Genomic DNA, 17,614 nt, shown 5'->3' with positions numbered 1-17,614 from the left:
GAAATTGGTCCAGCCGTTCACGCGTGATGGCGTGACCAAGGGAAATAGGAACCATATATATATATATATATATATATATATATATATATATATATATATATATATATATATATATAGATGTAATGATCCTGATAAATAATAATTATTATTTGCAAAAGAGTTCTGGAAAAGTTTGAGACCAAAATTTGATATTTTTTATATCTTTTGTCGGTTTGGATTTTTTTTTGTCGAAGGCTTTGCAACATGGCTTCTCTGCATAAGTGAAGTCCAAAAATGTTTAAATTCAGTTTATTGTTGAGTTCTCTGCAACGTGACTTCTCTACATCTGTGTAATGAAGTAAATTCCAAAAAAAAATAAAATTTAGTTTAATGCACAGGTCACAACGATTTAGTTGTCTCATACACAAATTAGTGATTGTGTATGAACAAACAATCAGAAAGTATCATGCAGTAATAGTTAGCGTTTTGATAACGAAGCGTAAATTATCTATATATATAAAAATTAATTCCTGTTTCCCTTGGTCACGCCATTACGCGTGAACGGCTGGACCGATTTCACAATTTTTTTTTGTTGTGTTTGTTATTGTCACGAGAAGGATCTTATGAAAGAAAAAAATAAAGAAGTTGAGCGGAACGTTAGAAAATTTAAGAAAAGTTATTTTCAGCGAATACAGAATGCGCGCTACAAATTCATAGTTAAGACGGGACAACGTCTGTCGGGTCAGCTAGTTTACACATAAATATGAAGACAGATAAGATATTAGTAGATATATAAAAAAATCTTTTGGTGACACAAATGTTAGGTATAGAAATAAAACTAGTTTTAGAATTTTATTGCAGATTTTATGTATTATATTTTTTCCCGACGTTTTGTAGACAGCCTTCATGGTTACGGAGCGGACCAAGTCTAATATACTCCGAAAACTTGTTTAATTTCAAAGAAGTTGTATTATTACTTATTAGTTTTTCATGGAATAAATTTTTATATAAATTAAATATTATTTATAATAAGTCTAAAAAATATTTTATAATAGATTATATATCTATAATAATTGATTCTATGGTGGGCTTTGGTATCCCAAAGCACACCACAGAATTGCGCATACGACTTCCTTAGAACTCATGACCTAGGGAAACACTAAGGAAAGGTCTGAAAATTTTGAACCTTGTGCTTTGAGAGCTTTGTGCGCGGCATACATTTAGCCTAGTCTATAAATAAAATCACAACCAAAGATCAATTTCTTCTACAACAAATAAAGTTCATTGATATTTGAATAACAAAAAAGGCCTTGAACTGGTTAGTGTAATTTGTTCACCTTTAATAATCGATATTGGCCAACAATAACTTAAATAAAAGAAATAAAATAACAGTACGGATCTGCTAAGGCGTCGCGCAGACGTCAATATTTTTTGCCGAGAAACAATTTCATAAAATTTCTGATGTAGAAGTAATCAGTCAGCGCATTGCCTTATATTTGCAATAGTTTATTAGTGACAGCAAAATAAGAGGCAGAAATACAAGTACCAAATGCCTATGGTCCAATAATCGGTGTTTATTGGACTTTAGGTTGGGGATAATGCGTCAGGGGAACCAAATTAGAATATAATAACAGTATTAATAGTATGATTTTTTACTATCTGCGGTGGCTTGTATTTGGCTTATCTATTGTGTTCATTTCGTCTTCTATCTATTAGTTATCGATAGCAGTTAGCCACGCAAATAAAATAAAACAAAATAAAAAATATAAATTAATATAGACCTTAGTGTAGGTACTTACAATCTATTTTTTATTAGTAAAATTCGCCTCAATATACTTAGAATATGACAAAAAAAGACACGGCTCCGTGTCGTTTTATTGTGATTGGCTGAGAGACTAACACGTGACTCACGCATTCGTCCCTCGACTAATCATAAACATCAAAATTAAACGACTTCGTCTCACGTGTCGCATTTTATTAGGACAATCTTAGGAGGCTTCTATTTTGGAGATTGCAACCTTTTTTGTTAGTCCAGTGTTACGTATTTGCGTGGCCTTAAGACATTAATCATGTTCTAAATACAAATACAAATATAAAACATTTATTTGCACTACACCATGACATAAACAAATTAAAAATAAAATAAATGATAAAAACAAAGGAACATCTCAATAGTTTTGTTTATGACACATTGTATTTGCTTTTGCATACAATGCCATTAAGGGATTAAAATGTTACAGGTTAATTCGGGATGTATTAATTCATTTATAAAGCTACAAACATTGAAATTCGTTCTACTTCTAAGAAACACCTTAGCATTGAAAATTGAGAATGTCATAGTCAAAATTTGTAAAAAATACACAGCACAACATAATAAATAATTACTTAGTTATTTGAAAAACAAACCAAATTTGGTACATTAATAAAATTTAAAGGTCAATACACTATTAAACTTACAATATACATTTTGTTCTTCTATTGTATTGTTTAGTTTGACCGCGGTTATGTTGTTTATTTTTTAAATAATAAAAACAAATGCGAATTCGGTCGTATTTAAAATAAAACAAAAGACATGATTCGGACGCGAACAGAGAATTCCGTATTGCAAAACTTTGTACCTGTATTTAGTTATCTATTACAATTCAAAGGATTTTGACGATCAAATAGGTTTAAATACATACTATACAATGCAGCACGACGAAGGCTTAGCAGTAAAAGGTTTAGGAAATTCTTTGCCTTAATATTAAACCATAAAAATATAAAATTCACGTCTAATGGGCACAGTCAACCTCAAATAGTTGAGGATGAATCCTAAAATATGTATGATTTATTTAATAACGAATATATTTGTGTTCGTCTTTTGGTTCTGACCGTACATTTCAAAACCTTTGTCGCAGAATAAGAAACAGTAAGACGATTCAATAAAATTTTTGAATATGGAACATTTAATAATTAAGAGAATTATAGCTTAAGGCGATACCTCAAGGTCCATTTTCATACATTTTGTTTCGGCTTTAATCTGGGTAACTAAACAAGTATTGGCAAGTAAAGAATTTAAATTCACGTCTAGTTAGTGATTAGTTCTCGCAGTTGAAAGAAAAACGTAAAAATAATTAATAATCATGGATATTTCTGCCTTTAAAATTTCGTCATATTAAATTTTAAAGGCCGAAATATCCATGATTATTTACTTACAACTAACTAATTCAATACTACCAATAGTTCAGCGAAACAAAATATGAAAAGACCTAAAGCGAATAATACTGCTGGTGTTTTCAAGGATTTTATAAAATGCTATTAATCTATACTAATATAGAAAGCTTAAGAGTTTGTTTGTTTGAACGCGTTTATCTTTAGAACTACTAAATCGATTTAGATTTCTTTTTCACTGATAGGAATCTATATTACTCCTGAGTGCTATAGAATTTTTATACCGGGAAAATATTTATTCCGGAAAAACTTCGCGCGGGCATAGCCGCAGGCAAAATCTAGTATAATATATTTTTTAAAACATTGCATTAAGCAATTAGAATTATCAAATATATGCGTCTATTAAAAAGTTATCGCGCAAACGCAAATAAAAACGTGTCTTATAATATTTCGTAAATTCCTGCATTTGTCACAAACGTTAGTTTTATTTAATTGTAACGATAGCCCGCAATTGTTTCATTGAAGCCTGTCTTTATTACTTCTTGTTCTAAGCGTGGGTTGGTTAAATGTTTGTAGCTTCCAAGTTTTGAGATCAAATTATCAAGAGTTTAAAGACATCCCCCTTATTCATAGACGTTATTTATCTAAGGACGAAGCATTGCTGTGATAACAAGTCTGTTTTCTATCCCCCTTTTTATGAAAAGGTGCATAGGAAACAGACTTGTTTTGTTCTTCCGATATTTGATAGAAATGTGCTATTGTAAGAATAAACGATGATGCATGTTTAAGAAGACAGAAGGTTTATGATAGAATAATTAGTTAATAAAAAAACTGCGTGTGTTCGTAAATGAGTACATTTGTACGTATGCTATTTCATAGTTTATTAATATTTGAGTGGATTTAGATAAATTTTGGCACTCACGACGGGTCCTACTCTATTTTCCGATTAAATGCATCGTTTAATCGGGAAAAATTACGCAGGTGAAACCACAAGCAATCTCTAGCTAATCAAAGTAACACGAAGGTATAGATATATAGGTATTTGAAAAATAAACTTTGACGAACTAGTGTTACCAAAAGAATACAAATATGAAATATATTAAGATTAACGTCATTAATGTGAGCCGTGTATTATCCGCAACTGTTGTAATTGATATCTTCATTAGATGCAATAATAACTACAATGTGGTCCGGAGGAATACAAATATTTTTTTCGTACACGAAAGCCCTTTTTAAGTCACCGCGCAGGCGCTGTCAGGTTTTTGCCGAGAAATACTGTGGAATCTTGAGAAATATTGAGAGCAATGTCTTTAATATGAGCCGTGTATTCGCCACTGTCATAATTAATATCTTCATTAGATGCAATAATAATCACAATATGATCTAGAGGAACACTATTTATTTGTTCCTATACGAAAGCCCTTTTTGAGTTATCCTTTTTGAGGCGCTGTCAACTTGTTCCCGAAAAATACTGTGGAAACTTTACATTTATATGAAACTGACAATTGCTTTATTTCTAAATTAATAGTTCAGTTTTCTATTTACAAATTTATTTAGTTATTGTTATTTCCATAATCATTTTGTGAAAACAAAATAAACGGATGCAAGCACGTTGCCTTCTGCGCGGTGCGTATAAGATAATATTGTTATTAAAATTTAAGTACAAGTATATTATAAGAATAACAATTATAAGGATTGATAAATTCATACCAGTGTCGGGAATAACGCTCTATTTTACTTCGACCCAACACTAATCGTTTAATTATAGTAAACATGTCTGTTTACTATTATTTAACGATAAATATTCATTCCAACTTGGTGCTGGCTCAAGCCATTGATAATTGGACCCAGTTATGTTAAATGTACCCACAAATTGTCCAAAAATAAGCTATATTTAACACAAAATAAATTAAAAATACTTTTTTGTTCAGCAACACGCTTCATCTAGTTATATCTGACACAAAAAATATGTGTTAATGTAAAAAAATGTGTACAGAAAAATACACAGGTGTAAAAAATATTTGCGATTTACAATGGGGTTTTAAGAAAAGATCTTCGAAACAAAGGAATACGCGAGCAACGTCTATTTATAGTCTAAGCAAAATAAAGAAGAAACGTTTCTGAGTTTGTGTGTACATTTGTTGGGGTTAGTCTATATCTCTAGTTACTCATATTTCTAAATTAGCCCTAGACCAGACCAGACCTAGACCTCAGTTCTGCCCTCGAGAAATAGTTTTTCCGGGAGATAAAGCGGGCTACTATAGCACTAATAATAATAATTTCTTTATTTCAGACCAACAATTACAGTCCATAATGTTAGTAAGCTTAAATAACTATATAGTAATATAATAATATCAGCCCTGTATTATATACTGTCCCACTGTTGGGCACGGGTCTCCTCTATTACTGAAAGGGATTAGGCTTTAGTCCACAACGCTGGCCTAGTGCGGGTTGGTAGACTTCACACACCCTCGAAAATTCCTAATAGAGAATTACTCAGGTATGCAGGTTTCCTCACGATGTTTTCCTTCACCGTTGAAGCAAGCGATAATTCACAAAATTAAATAACTATGTTAGCATGATATTTTAATTAATACATTGTTGTATGAAGTTTTATCCAACTGCACACAACAATGAACTACTACTACTACCTTTTTTTTACCTTTCTTACTAAGAAGTAATGTAGCTTCCTATTAGCGAAAGAATTTTCAAAATTGGTTCAGTAGTTTCAGAAATTAGCGCTACAAAAAAACTTTTCCTACTTTTAATATTCGTATAGATATTATGTTAGACGACTTATATCACTCAAAAGTAGTCTCATTCGGTTCTAGAACAGTGTTTAGTTTCTATTTAGCCTAGCATTTGAAGTTTGAACAAAGTCGTCTATTCAGCCTAGCATTTGAACAATGTCATGAACATTAATTAGTGAGGTAATCATCACATTGACCAACTCAAGGTGGCGTTACTTCAAGAATACAAATTATATTTAATGTACTACATTTGCAAAACAATACCTTTTTTTGGTTTTGTTACTTATGTTCATATAATTCTTACTGAATTTTTGATGTCCGCCTATTTAAGTGTCTGTTTCTTTATTTGGTTTGTTTTTAAATGGCTTGGTCTGAGGTTTAAGTTAATATCGAGTACTAAGGTTTATAACCGCATACTGCCATTAAATAAAAATAAAATACAAGTTTTCAATGAAATACATTAAAATCTACCTACTGCAATTATAAATAAAGTATAAATTTTAATAATTGATAAAAATCTATAGACTACTTCCCGATGACCTTCCTGAAATTTGGCGCGAGCTAATTTCTTCTAACATAAGTAAAAAAAAAACGGCCAAAATAATAATATTATGATGTCTTGCCGACTTAAAAAAATAAATACATAGCTTCACGACTTTTTTTTAGGGTAGGTATAGTTGTCACGCACGTATTATTGACTATTTTAGATCCCTATAATAAGAGATGTGAAGCGAAAGTTTATAATAATAGTGTTTCACGGTAGTTCACGGCATTTCTGGGATGCCTTCCTGTTGACGATAATGTAATAATGTCATTAAATACCGTCCCGCTGCTGGGCATGGCCCTCCTCTATTACTGGGACCATTTGGGTGCCAAGTAGTCCACACTTACCTAATGCAGATTAGCAGACTTCACATACCTTCGACATTCTGGTATATGTATAATAGGGTATTTCACTATGTAGGTGCTATCTTCTTAGGCAATATTTTTTTTTTATTTTGACTCATAAAAGTAAGAGATAGATTTTTTATTCAATTTATAAAATTAATTACTTTTATTTGTTGTGCAAAAGCGTGAAGCAGTTGTCGCCATTATCGTAATATCACAATATAATAACATGTTGCTTACAATACACTTTTTTTGGTTTGATTAGCAATTTTTTTATAGTGATTTATTGATTGACTTGCAAATTGTTTTATTTTTAAATACAATGGACAACGGTTTTGCGAAAGCAGAAAAAATATATAATAGAATATAAATATAGAATAGATTTATTTTTTGAGATAGATATGTATAGATATACATAAGACAAAGTCCCCTTTTCTGTCTGTCTGTATGTTATCGATTTTTTCGAAATCCAACCAATGGATTTTTATGAAATTTTAAAATACTTTAGGACGCGGGAAAGGTTATAGGAAACTTTCTATCCCGAAAAAATATATAGCTAATCTTTTATCCCGGAAAACTCCATGACGCGAGCAAAAATTTGTATATTCTATATTTCGCACATGAAACGTGATAACTGTTGTATAATATCGAATGACGTCACGAATCCAGGCAGCATAGCGGCTAGGGTTTCCGAGCGGAAAATCAAAACATAAAATAGAAATTTGTTTTTAATGATATCGCAAAATTTTAATTTTCTAGTAGCCTATGCATATTTAAAGTTCAAATAAAGCACATTAAAAAAAGTAAAATACCCAATTCTTAGATATATGTTTCCTCGTGATATTTTCCTTCACCGTCAATATACAACAATAACTACTACAATCGATATACTTTATTAATATACCTCTTATATATCTCATACACATTATAGATATATATATATATATATATATATATATATATATATATATATATACAAATACACCATCAAACTTCCAGAATACTTCAAAAGATTATCACAAGTTTTCTTAGCGGCGAGATTATTCCATCTTAGGAAAGTATTAAGTACGTCGTGTTATTTTTGTCGAGTGGGAAGAAAATTACTTCCATTCATGTTTTGTATTTGTATAAAAACGTAAGTAGATATTTCTGTTGTGCATGAGAGAGGGCTAATTTTAAATTTACGTATTTTAATAATATATAAACAAATATTCAATATGTTTTGCATACAAAATTTGTATTCTACTGAACAATTAAAAACGTAATATCATCAATTAATATTTAACGAAAAATCCTCAACGCTCTTAAAATTCGAATTAATTTTTCAGATACAATCTTAAGTTGATGTCCAGAATACATATTATTTCTCAGATAAAACGTCTCAAGATAAATATAGGCGTGTTTTATCTATGGTAATGAGTGTTAATGATTTTCAATAGTAACAATCACGTAGATTTGTACGTGCGAAATGAGCGATTAAGAAACATCAATTTTACACATACTTGATAGGTTGTGTATAGCACTGGCCGAGTTTTGAAATTGTTTTTTTTACTTAACAGTGGGTTGTCATTACTTAACACTTTTGTAATTGAAAACACAAAATCTCGTAAGAATGCTAATAATTATATCATACAGTAGCGAAATGTTCTAAGTAATTAAAAAAGTCAGCATTAATATAAATATCTCTTACTATACTTTTTTTTTATTTATTCATAGCCATGGATACATGTCCTACAGCCGGAAACTTAGTAATATCGCATATTACATTGTTATATGAACACAAATAAAAAAAAATGTCCGTACATTTAAACAAAAGGGCATTCACGTATAATCTCTACATTGACAAAATACACTTAACAATATAATTTTAATATAACACATGCCTATGCGTCTTCTCTTTCTATACAGCATGGTAATGTTGCCAGCGTTATGGGCATCTTTGCGCCAGGTATGGTCCGCAGCGACCCTTCGATTAGGTTTAAGCGAAATGTTTACAATTATGTTCTAAATTTATCAGATTTGTAATGACTATTTTAATTGTGCAATTATTCAATAAATATTATTTGTATTTATAAAAGGCAGTAATTATGTATAGTCAGCTGACTTCTGGTTGTCCGTCGTAAACAAACTTCATGGAATCATCCACTAGGCTCTGAAGGTATAAAAAAATCATTAAATAGCTGCAGTAATTTTGGCGTTTATACGGAACATAAAAATCTACAAAAAATAATTTTACAGGTATTATAGGTATATCGCATTCTACTTTTTTAGGGGTAGGTAGCGTTATAACAAATTCACCTTTTGCCAGATTTGTTAGTTCAAGCATGAAATGGGGTTGAGCCAATGGAAATAGCCATGGGGGTTTTGGGGTCCCTGTGACTTTTTAAGACGGACAAACTTACATTATTATTTCGAATGATTATCATATTTATTTTTTAGAATCACCCCATATTGAAACCTGGCTATGCACGTGGCCTATTACCATTTATCTAGCCTTATCCCCGACTCTGGGCTTATGAGCAGAAAAAGCCAATATAATTTTGCCCGAGTCGGGGATCAAACCTTAGACTAGAGCCTGCCGAGCGACTACCGAACCGCACCGTGTACATAGTTATGCCGAATCACTCAATAATAGTAGTAATAATTTCGCCCGCATGTTTTATCGTATTGGCATATTTTCTAGCAGACATAGCGATAAAGTACATAAATAAACATAGCTTAAATAAATATACAATTTATATCGAAAATATTTGCACAGTCTGGATTGTATTTTTGTGCGTTATTCTCTATCCAACACGTTATATTGACAGTGTATACTGTATAGCAAGCACGTAACATTCCGCGTCACGTTTAAGACAATTAAAATTGGCATACAGAATACCATTCCACGCAAATTTCATGAAGATAACTGACACGGCCGCGTTACGCATTTACAGTCAGAATAAGGCCCCTGATCTAAATATATTTCGATAGTTTAGGCTGTAGTTTAGCGTTACAAAATTATCAATCTAATTTAGGTGCCCTGTCATCGCTTTTTGTGTAGAGGCAGCGTACTTGGACTGAAACGTCGAACTTTTCCTCAAAGAGTTGCTCAGGAATTAAGTTCGATATGGCGAAAGGATCGCTTCCTATCACATCACAGGACGAATGACCCTCAACAGAATATGGGTGCACTAGATACGCCTCTTCGTTAGCCTTTTTGTATTTGCCTGCAACCATCGATATACCTATATCATTATATGTATGTACCTATGTACTACGTAGTAGAAATGGCATTCCGAACATTCACTGTGTTCAACTGAATTGAACTGCAATCCGTTTAAACTAGTACGGTCAATATTGACAGCTTGTGGTTGTGTACGGAGTGGCGCTCATGATTTAAGAACTCGAGTCTAAGTGTAAACCTGGATTTGAATAAAAAATATTAGTCAAATAAGTAAAATTATTTGTTGTTTAAGTGAATAAATAACAAATAATTATATATACTGGTTATAACAGTGACGGTTCGGTTGCCATTTTAGTTCAGATTTTGAACAAATAGTTTATATGGACGTTCCTGTCTATAGAATATACGTCAATGCCTGCAATATTATATTTATTATCTTAGAAAATGCTTTAATTAATGCAAATTCTGGTTTTGGACACAACCTTCTCATAGCTATTATTTACTCTTACTCCTTATTATTGTGATGAAATTAAAATATATAATCAGGGGGCCCTAATCCATCTACGAGGACATATCCGTATTTTTGCAATTCTTTTCTTATTGAAGGACAGATTTGAAAGCTGTATAGATAGAAGAGTCAAAAAAATCCTATTTACCTATATGGCTATAAAAGTTGCCCTTCAAGAAGCCAGTAATTGCAAAAAGCCAGATATACCCCGTAGACGGAAAAGGGCTCCCTATTATATGTATATATAAAAAATTATTCATAGGTATTTAAAGCACATTGTAAAACAGATACAGTTTATTTTATTACAACTTACAAAAACCTAATCAGTTTGCATCAATGCAAGAAACGAATAACAACTCCAGTTTCAATTTATATTTGGCTGAGTCACTGAGGTCGCAGACATTTGGAAATGTACTGTAAAATACATTGAGTTTTCACGGTTCTACTGGAGTATTACGTAATACCTTACAAGCTTGTAGTGTCAAATACCTAGTTCAGGGACTAAGGTTTTAAAGTTCAAGCTTTATTGCAATCGTACTAGGGTGCGTTTTAAAAAGAAAAATATAAAATAATAGCGTTTCTAGATACTCTAAAGTATTATTATACAGTGCAAATATTACGTTTTTTCAAATCATGAATATAAGTCTAAATTATGGTCCAGTAGGGAAAATTTTGGTATTTGCTTATTTACTACATTTTTGGACTAAGTAAATGAATCTACACACTGAATATAAAGGTAAATTATGCTCTATTTGAAAATTTTGGTATTTCGATTATTTATTATATTTTTGGACTAAGTAAATAAATCTCCACACCCAACATCACGCATTTATCACCAAAGGGGTATGCAAAGGCCAGGCCACCCACTTCTCGCCAAGTGTGTTCCGTCCCGTGATGTAATAGGGGGCGTTTTTATCGCCATATCGGGAACAAATTCGAGCCGGGCGGATACTGGGCAGAAAATCCCAAATATCACTTTGCCCGACCCGAGATTTGAACCCAGGACCTCAGAGCGCTGTCGTACCGCGGATGCAGTGCCACTACGCCACCGTGGCATTCCATTAAATGAATCTAGAATATATGAATCGAAATTCGTTTAGTATGACTAATCTATCCAAATAGGTATGCTATTTTAAGTAAACAAAAATAGTATTGATGAATGTTGGTGTAAACACCAATATTGTTTTTTGCGAAAATAACAATCATTCGTGGTAAAATAAATCAATACTCGTGGTAGGTTTCTCATATGTTCTCGTGGTTAAGTACCACCGCAATGTTTATATCTGCCACCAAGCAGCAGTGTGTAGTCACTGTTGTGTTCCGGTTTGAAGGACATTGTAGCCAGTGTAACTACTGGACGTAATGAGACTTAACATCTAATGTCTCAGGATGACGAGCGCAGTGGAATACCCAACAATTCTTTGTTATTCAAGGTGTTGGATGGTGTTTTTACTGTTTTTGGGCGGTCGTATCGCTTATCATCAGGCAAGCGGCAAAATAAACAAAAAATAAAAGATAAGAAAAAAAAACATTATGATCCCTAGCATACAATCCTTGTAAGACCTGGATATATAATTACATGTAATAACTAGGAAAGATCTAATCGATAGTTGGACTGAATTGGTAAATTGTTCGGCACATCAACCGAAACTCATCATTGTTTTCTCAAACATTAGGAATCTCTCTAGAAAGGGCGGAAGTTCCTCCGAATTTCAATGAGAATTTGTACCCGCGCTGTGCTGGCATCGGTCACCTTGGTTACCGGCGACCAGCGCAATCAGCTGCGCCAAATACGTTGTTATGCGGGTTGCATACATTCGAAATTTAAATAACACGATTTTCAAAAATGGCGGATGCTCGATTAACGACGCTACTTACAATGCAATGAACGTATTCCACGATTACGTTGAGATTATAAATAATAATTTGGAAATATCGGTTACATTTAAATCGATCGAAATCGAATTAATCGAATCGATACACACCTATCGTACCTATTTGATTTAAAATATATTGTATCATGACTATTCTTTATGAGTAGAAAAAATGGCGGATCCTCGATTAAGAAATGGACTTGCAATCTGATGCAATGAACGTATTCCAAGTTTACGACGCGACTTGGCAACCTATGGAACTATTATAAATAAGAATATGGAAATATCGGTTACATTTAAATAGATTCACACATATCGTATTTGATTTAAAATATGTTGTATCAACTATTCTTTTTAGTATACTATTTTTAATTAATTTGCTTAGTACAGGAATCTAAGCCAATGATTCCTCGCTCCATGGCGCCACCAACCCACACGACATAATTATTTATAACATTTTAAACCGCGCATACAGGAAAATACTACTGTAGATATAAAAAGAAAATTATTTTGCGGATTTCATCCTGGTTTCTATGTTATATTTTTCTTCCAACGTTTCGAAGACTGCAGCGTTCGTGGTCACGGGGCAAACTGAGGTATTGGTCATCCGAAAAGTCAAAGTTACAATATCTACCTATATTTTACAATTACACATTTAAAAAAAGGCTGTTGTCGGTCCGATCATAATGAGCTCTGAATCATGAAATATTGCAGCCGGTCTTTTGTTGGTCTTCTGCCTAAACGTAAGAAGAAAATTGTAACATAAAAACTGCAAAATAATTTTATTTCAATGTCTAACATTCGCGTAAACATAAGAAATTAAATTAATGTTGATATTTCATATCAAGTTTACAGACCGAAATATATTTTAGCAATAAGGAACAAACAGTACAAGATCGGTTTAACTGGAAAATTGGTGTAATTAGCGCATGCGGCACTACATTCTGGTGTCATCACGTGTAGTTGGTGGATACGACTTGCATTTCTATTTATAAACCGATCGAAGGCTGATATTAACCTCCTTACATACCGTTGACCTATTTCTCGGCTAACGTTGAAGGGATAATCAGAAAGCAGTTTTAAAAGTGTCATTTTTTTTATTATTTTTTTTTATTTAACACAAAAGAGGTTACGATCATGTAACACACTATGACATGAAAAATAATTCCTGGACCATAACTATAATCCAAAACATGTCTTCTAGAAAGTAAAAGTTACATATAAAAGTTATAGCAAGTATATATAAACCTTTTGCCAGTTCTTTGTTTTAACTTCTCGCAACTTGCACGATTCTTGAAATTTTATATATCACGTTATTATAGCCCTTAATAACTACGAATGCATACAATAAATATATATAATTAACAGTTAATAAACTTAAATAAATATGGAATAAAGAATTCAATGGCATGGACGTCCCATTCTCGAATAGTTACTGCTTTTCCTTCTTTTAAAGTATCGAGAATGTTTATAAAGTTTCCAAAACGAAGGATGTATTTAATGCGGAACCACTCAATAATTTTTTGCACACAGACCAACCTCTGGATTCTGTATTGGTTTTAGGCAGTGAGGATAGAGAGGTCGCTCGGGCGCCTCATCTCAGGGACAGTGACGAGAGTTAGGATTTTTTTAACATGACCTTACGTTTGATAGCCTGACAAGGTGCAACATTACTATATACTCCCCCGAGGTAATTCTTGTGCGCTTGGTCTCCACACTAAATGCACGCCCTTCCAGGGGGGCACATTTGCCGCGATCCTAGGCACACAGCTCGTGCGTATGCCTCTTGGTTGCTAAGTTCACATTGAGGTCTGTCTAAGGGTTCGTGAACATTTCCCTTCCGTTCCTTCCAACCATCCTAAAAACTCCTCTTCCTTCCCTCTATTCCTTCCCTCTATCCCCTCCCTTCTTCCTCCCGGGCCCTAAGACCGTCTAGCTGGAGGCTACCGAACCTCCAGTGATAGGGCCCACCAACTCATCATGGGGCTGCCGTGGTTGCTAAGACGGGGGATCGCCTGTACACCATTAGCAGGGTACTCCCGGTGATAACCACGGAAAAAAAACATTACTATATAGGGGGAGGGGGACGAATTACGTATCAAATAGTGGAACTCCCCTGCTCACCCTATGTGAGACACAATTGTTACCTATCTTCGATTATATTATAAGACCAATTTCGAATATATGGAAAAAAAAAACAATATTACTATATACTTAACTATGACTAGAATGTCATCAAGTTATGCTTTTCCTTTAAAGTATAGTTGATTCATAAATAAATGTCGCCAGATAATACCTAAGGCCGGCCGATCCTGGACTAACAAAAGCTATTTACATCCTGGAAAAATGAATAGAGGGAAAGGAAATTGCGGGAAAGGGAATGCAAAGCCGGGAGCAAAAACTAGTAGTTGTAAAGCACCAGTTGCATTCAAAATTGCTTACACTTTACCTATATCCTATATTTCATGTGATCTTGGACATTCAAAGGTATGAATGAATGTATCGTATATCAGTCGAAGAAAACTTAAATATTGCCGTGTTACATCTACCTTGGCTTTTTAAATCGAATAAAATCCTTCTTCTGAATAATTGATCGTAATTTCCGAATATACAGTAATGTTTTTGGGTTGAAATAAATGTTTTTGTTGTTAAAGTAAGTCAAGTCCACGTTCAGAAAATAAGGAAAATTAAATAATATTACTCAGAAAAAATAAGAACACTTATTACGCGATGCCTCAATAAACCTGTACTCCGCAAGACCGTCGTTCTGTCCTCGCCTCGTTCTCTATCTTCCCGACACTTCTAATAGTTCCGGCCGCCGTGGCTATGAATGCAGTAATATATAATGTTTTTCAAATATCATCCCTCAATCGCTGATGTCTACATCTTCTCTCACTGACCATCGTGAACTGTGGTTTGTAACTCGTTACTGGGTTGTGCGTGGTCACTTAATTTAAAAGGTTGCGAATGTCTAAAGGGTTCACCCGAAACTCCGGTGTGTTTATTTATTTATTTGTTACCACTACCAATTTGTATATATAATAACACTTGACATAGTTACATTAGTATTAAACAATTATTATAATTATTATAATTAATTATTATAGTCACTGATATGTACAACACGTATGGCCTACTAATATCCGCCACAGCACCCAGCGAGTAGCAAATTGTTTATAAGTATAAGCCTACTCGGGTCAATATAATAGCTAGGTCAAAAAAGCTAATTGGATGGATTTAGTATAGATACGTAAATTAACCCGGATTATGCATTTTGAGCTTAAAAATCGACTGGCGGAAAAAATTAAGAGCTGGTAAATACAATATTGATTATCATTTATCAGAATATGATCAATCTGTGATATTTTAAAATCTTTGAGGCGAAATATCAGACTTTACTCGAATCAATTCTTGCAAGCAAATGGACCTAAATATGATTATTTCATTGGGATTTGTTTTCAATATAAATTATTATGCATGACCGAAGTTCCTTCATCACCGATATCATTGAGTTTTAGTAAAACTTTTGCTTATTCGTTTGAAGTTTGCCCGAATTCCTTACAGTTATGAAACTTTATTTTATTATTACCATTATTTTGAATACATCAGACATCATTTTCTGTTATTACAACGTGGCAAATTCGCCACAGTGCGCCCTAAATAGCTAATAAATTGGTGTAAAGCAAAATTAAACACAAACAATGGAATTCAAATCAGAATAGATACGCCATTAACAATGTTTACTTAATTAGTTATCGAGACTAATACGGCCTTCTAATGTTTTCTTATCTCAAAATGTTTGTGGATCTAAAAATAACTTTACTTTCACATGGAACTTTCCTTATTATTGTTTTATAACATGAAGACTTATGTGTTATTGTGTTTTCAAGGATTTATAAATAAATAGTTGAGATATTTGCGTTACTTAATATATCGCTTTATTGCTAGCTAAGTTTTTAATGACGTATAGGGCATGCTTCAATGTATTTTATCAATAAAGACTATGTTAGAGAATTTATGATACTATATTATTAATTAACGTAATTATTACAATTAAACTCCCGGAAAAAAACAATTAAAACAGGTGAATTAATGAGACGAAAAAAAATCTGTTTTTAAAAAATAATGATATTAATCACAATACACAAAGGATATTGCCATAGCGTATAAAAAGGAAAAGACGGCTGCGATCAAATCTTTTTTGATTAATGTTTTGGTAAATTTTTGGTGTTACGGTCGGTGGCATGTTTTAATTATTGCTTTCAAAACTAACGTTACTTAGTGTCAACAATAGTATGAATTTGTGTTTTTAGAATGTCTAATCTAGACTTCATTGAGGTCTTCTAATCGGTCAAATCCGGATTTAAAGTGTTATTTCGAAGCAATAAAAATTTTGTAAAAAAGTATTCAGAACTTACATTACACTGCATTATGACTGGTTGTAGTATGCTCAATGCCAGAATACTAATTTACTGTCCAAATGTAATTCGAATTGACATAAATCCCATCGTTAGCACGAATTTATGCGTTATCGTATCGTTACCATATTGTTTTCGGGTAAGTGAATTTTGTATCGAAATTTGAACAATGCCGCGTAAGCGTGTTAGGAACTAAAATACAACAGCGTCAGAATTGCGCGCATTTAAAATTCGAATAGTAGATGTGACCATTGTAACGGTAAACTTAAAATGTATGATGATCGTCAGTACGAATTTGTTTTTTTTTTTAATTTAGAGTATATTCTTCTCAAACAACTATAAATGCGTAAACATTAACTTACTGGATACTATACGATAATGCGTAAATTCGTACTAAGGGTACTGATTTTTTATATTTCTACCACTGTCAGATTGTCTGGTAGTGAATGCCTACGACATTAAGTTTCGTTTTCAAAACAATTCTCTAATTATAATTTATTTAAAAAATATATATTGTAATCATAGTGCTGTCTTTGTCAATTCCTACCAAACGAAAGTGACAGCACGATGTTTTAAATGTATGTATTTACCAGTAAATATGTTTAAAGTCGATGTGCAATCCAACCTTAGTCTGCCGATAGCTGTAGTGTTAAATAAATTTATATTAAATTACAGTTTTGTCTTAAAAACATTATGACGTCACGTATTAATGACAAATACTCAACAAATGGAAACAGATGATAACAAAATCAATATAACACGATGAAGTAACAGTTAATAGCAGCTGTACATATATTTTGATTTTGGTAATTAAAATGTTATATGTATACATATATGATCTGGGGTTAACCTAATATTGATCTGCTTAAAAGTGAAATAAT

The 17,614-nt window shown here is 32.6% G+C and overlaps 1 protein-coding gene across 1 annotated transcript in view; it reads left to right on the top strand.

The window, feature by feature from the left end:
* The window catches only part of LOC115453166 (proton-coupled folate transporter), a 39,035-nt gene that overhangs the window by 2,722 nt on the left and 18,699 nt on the right, over positions 1-17,614 (top strand).

Source organism: Manduca sexta, chromosome 16, assembly GCF_014839805.1.
Source record: "Manduca sexta isolate Smith_Timp_Sample1 chromosome 16, JHU_Msex_v1.0, whole genome shotgun sequence".
NCBI lineage: Eukaryota > Metazoa > Arthropoda > Insecta > Lepidoptera > Sphingidae > Manduca > Manduca sexta.
Note: the sequence above shows the minus strand (reverse complement) of the source record. Positions and strands in the feature narration are given on the sequence as shown.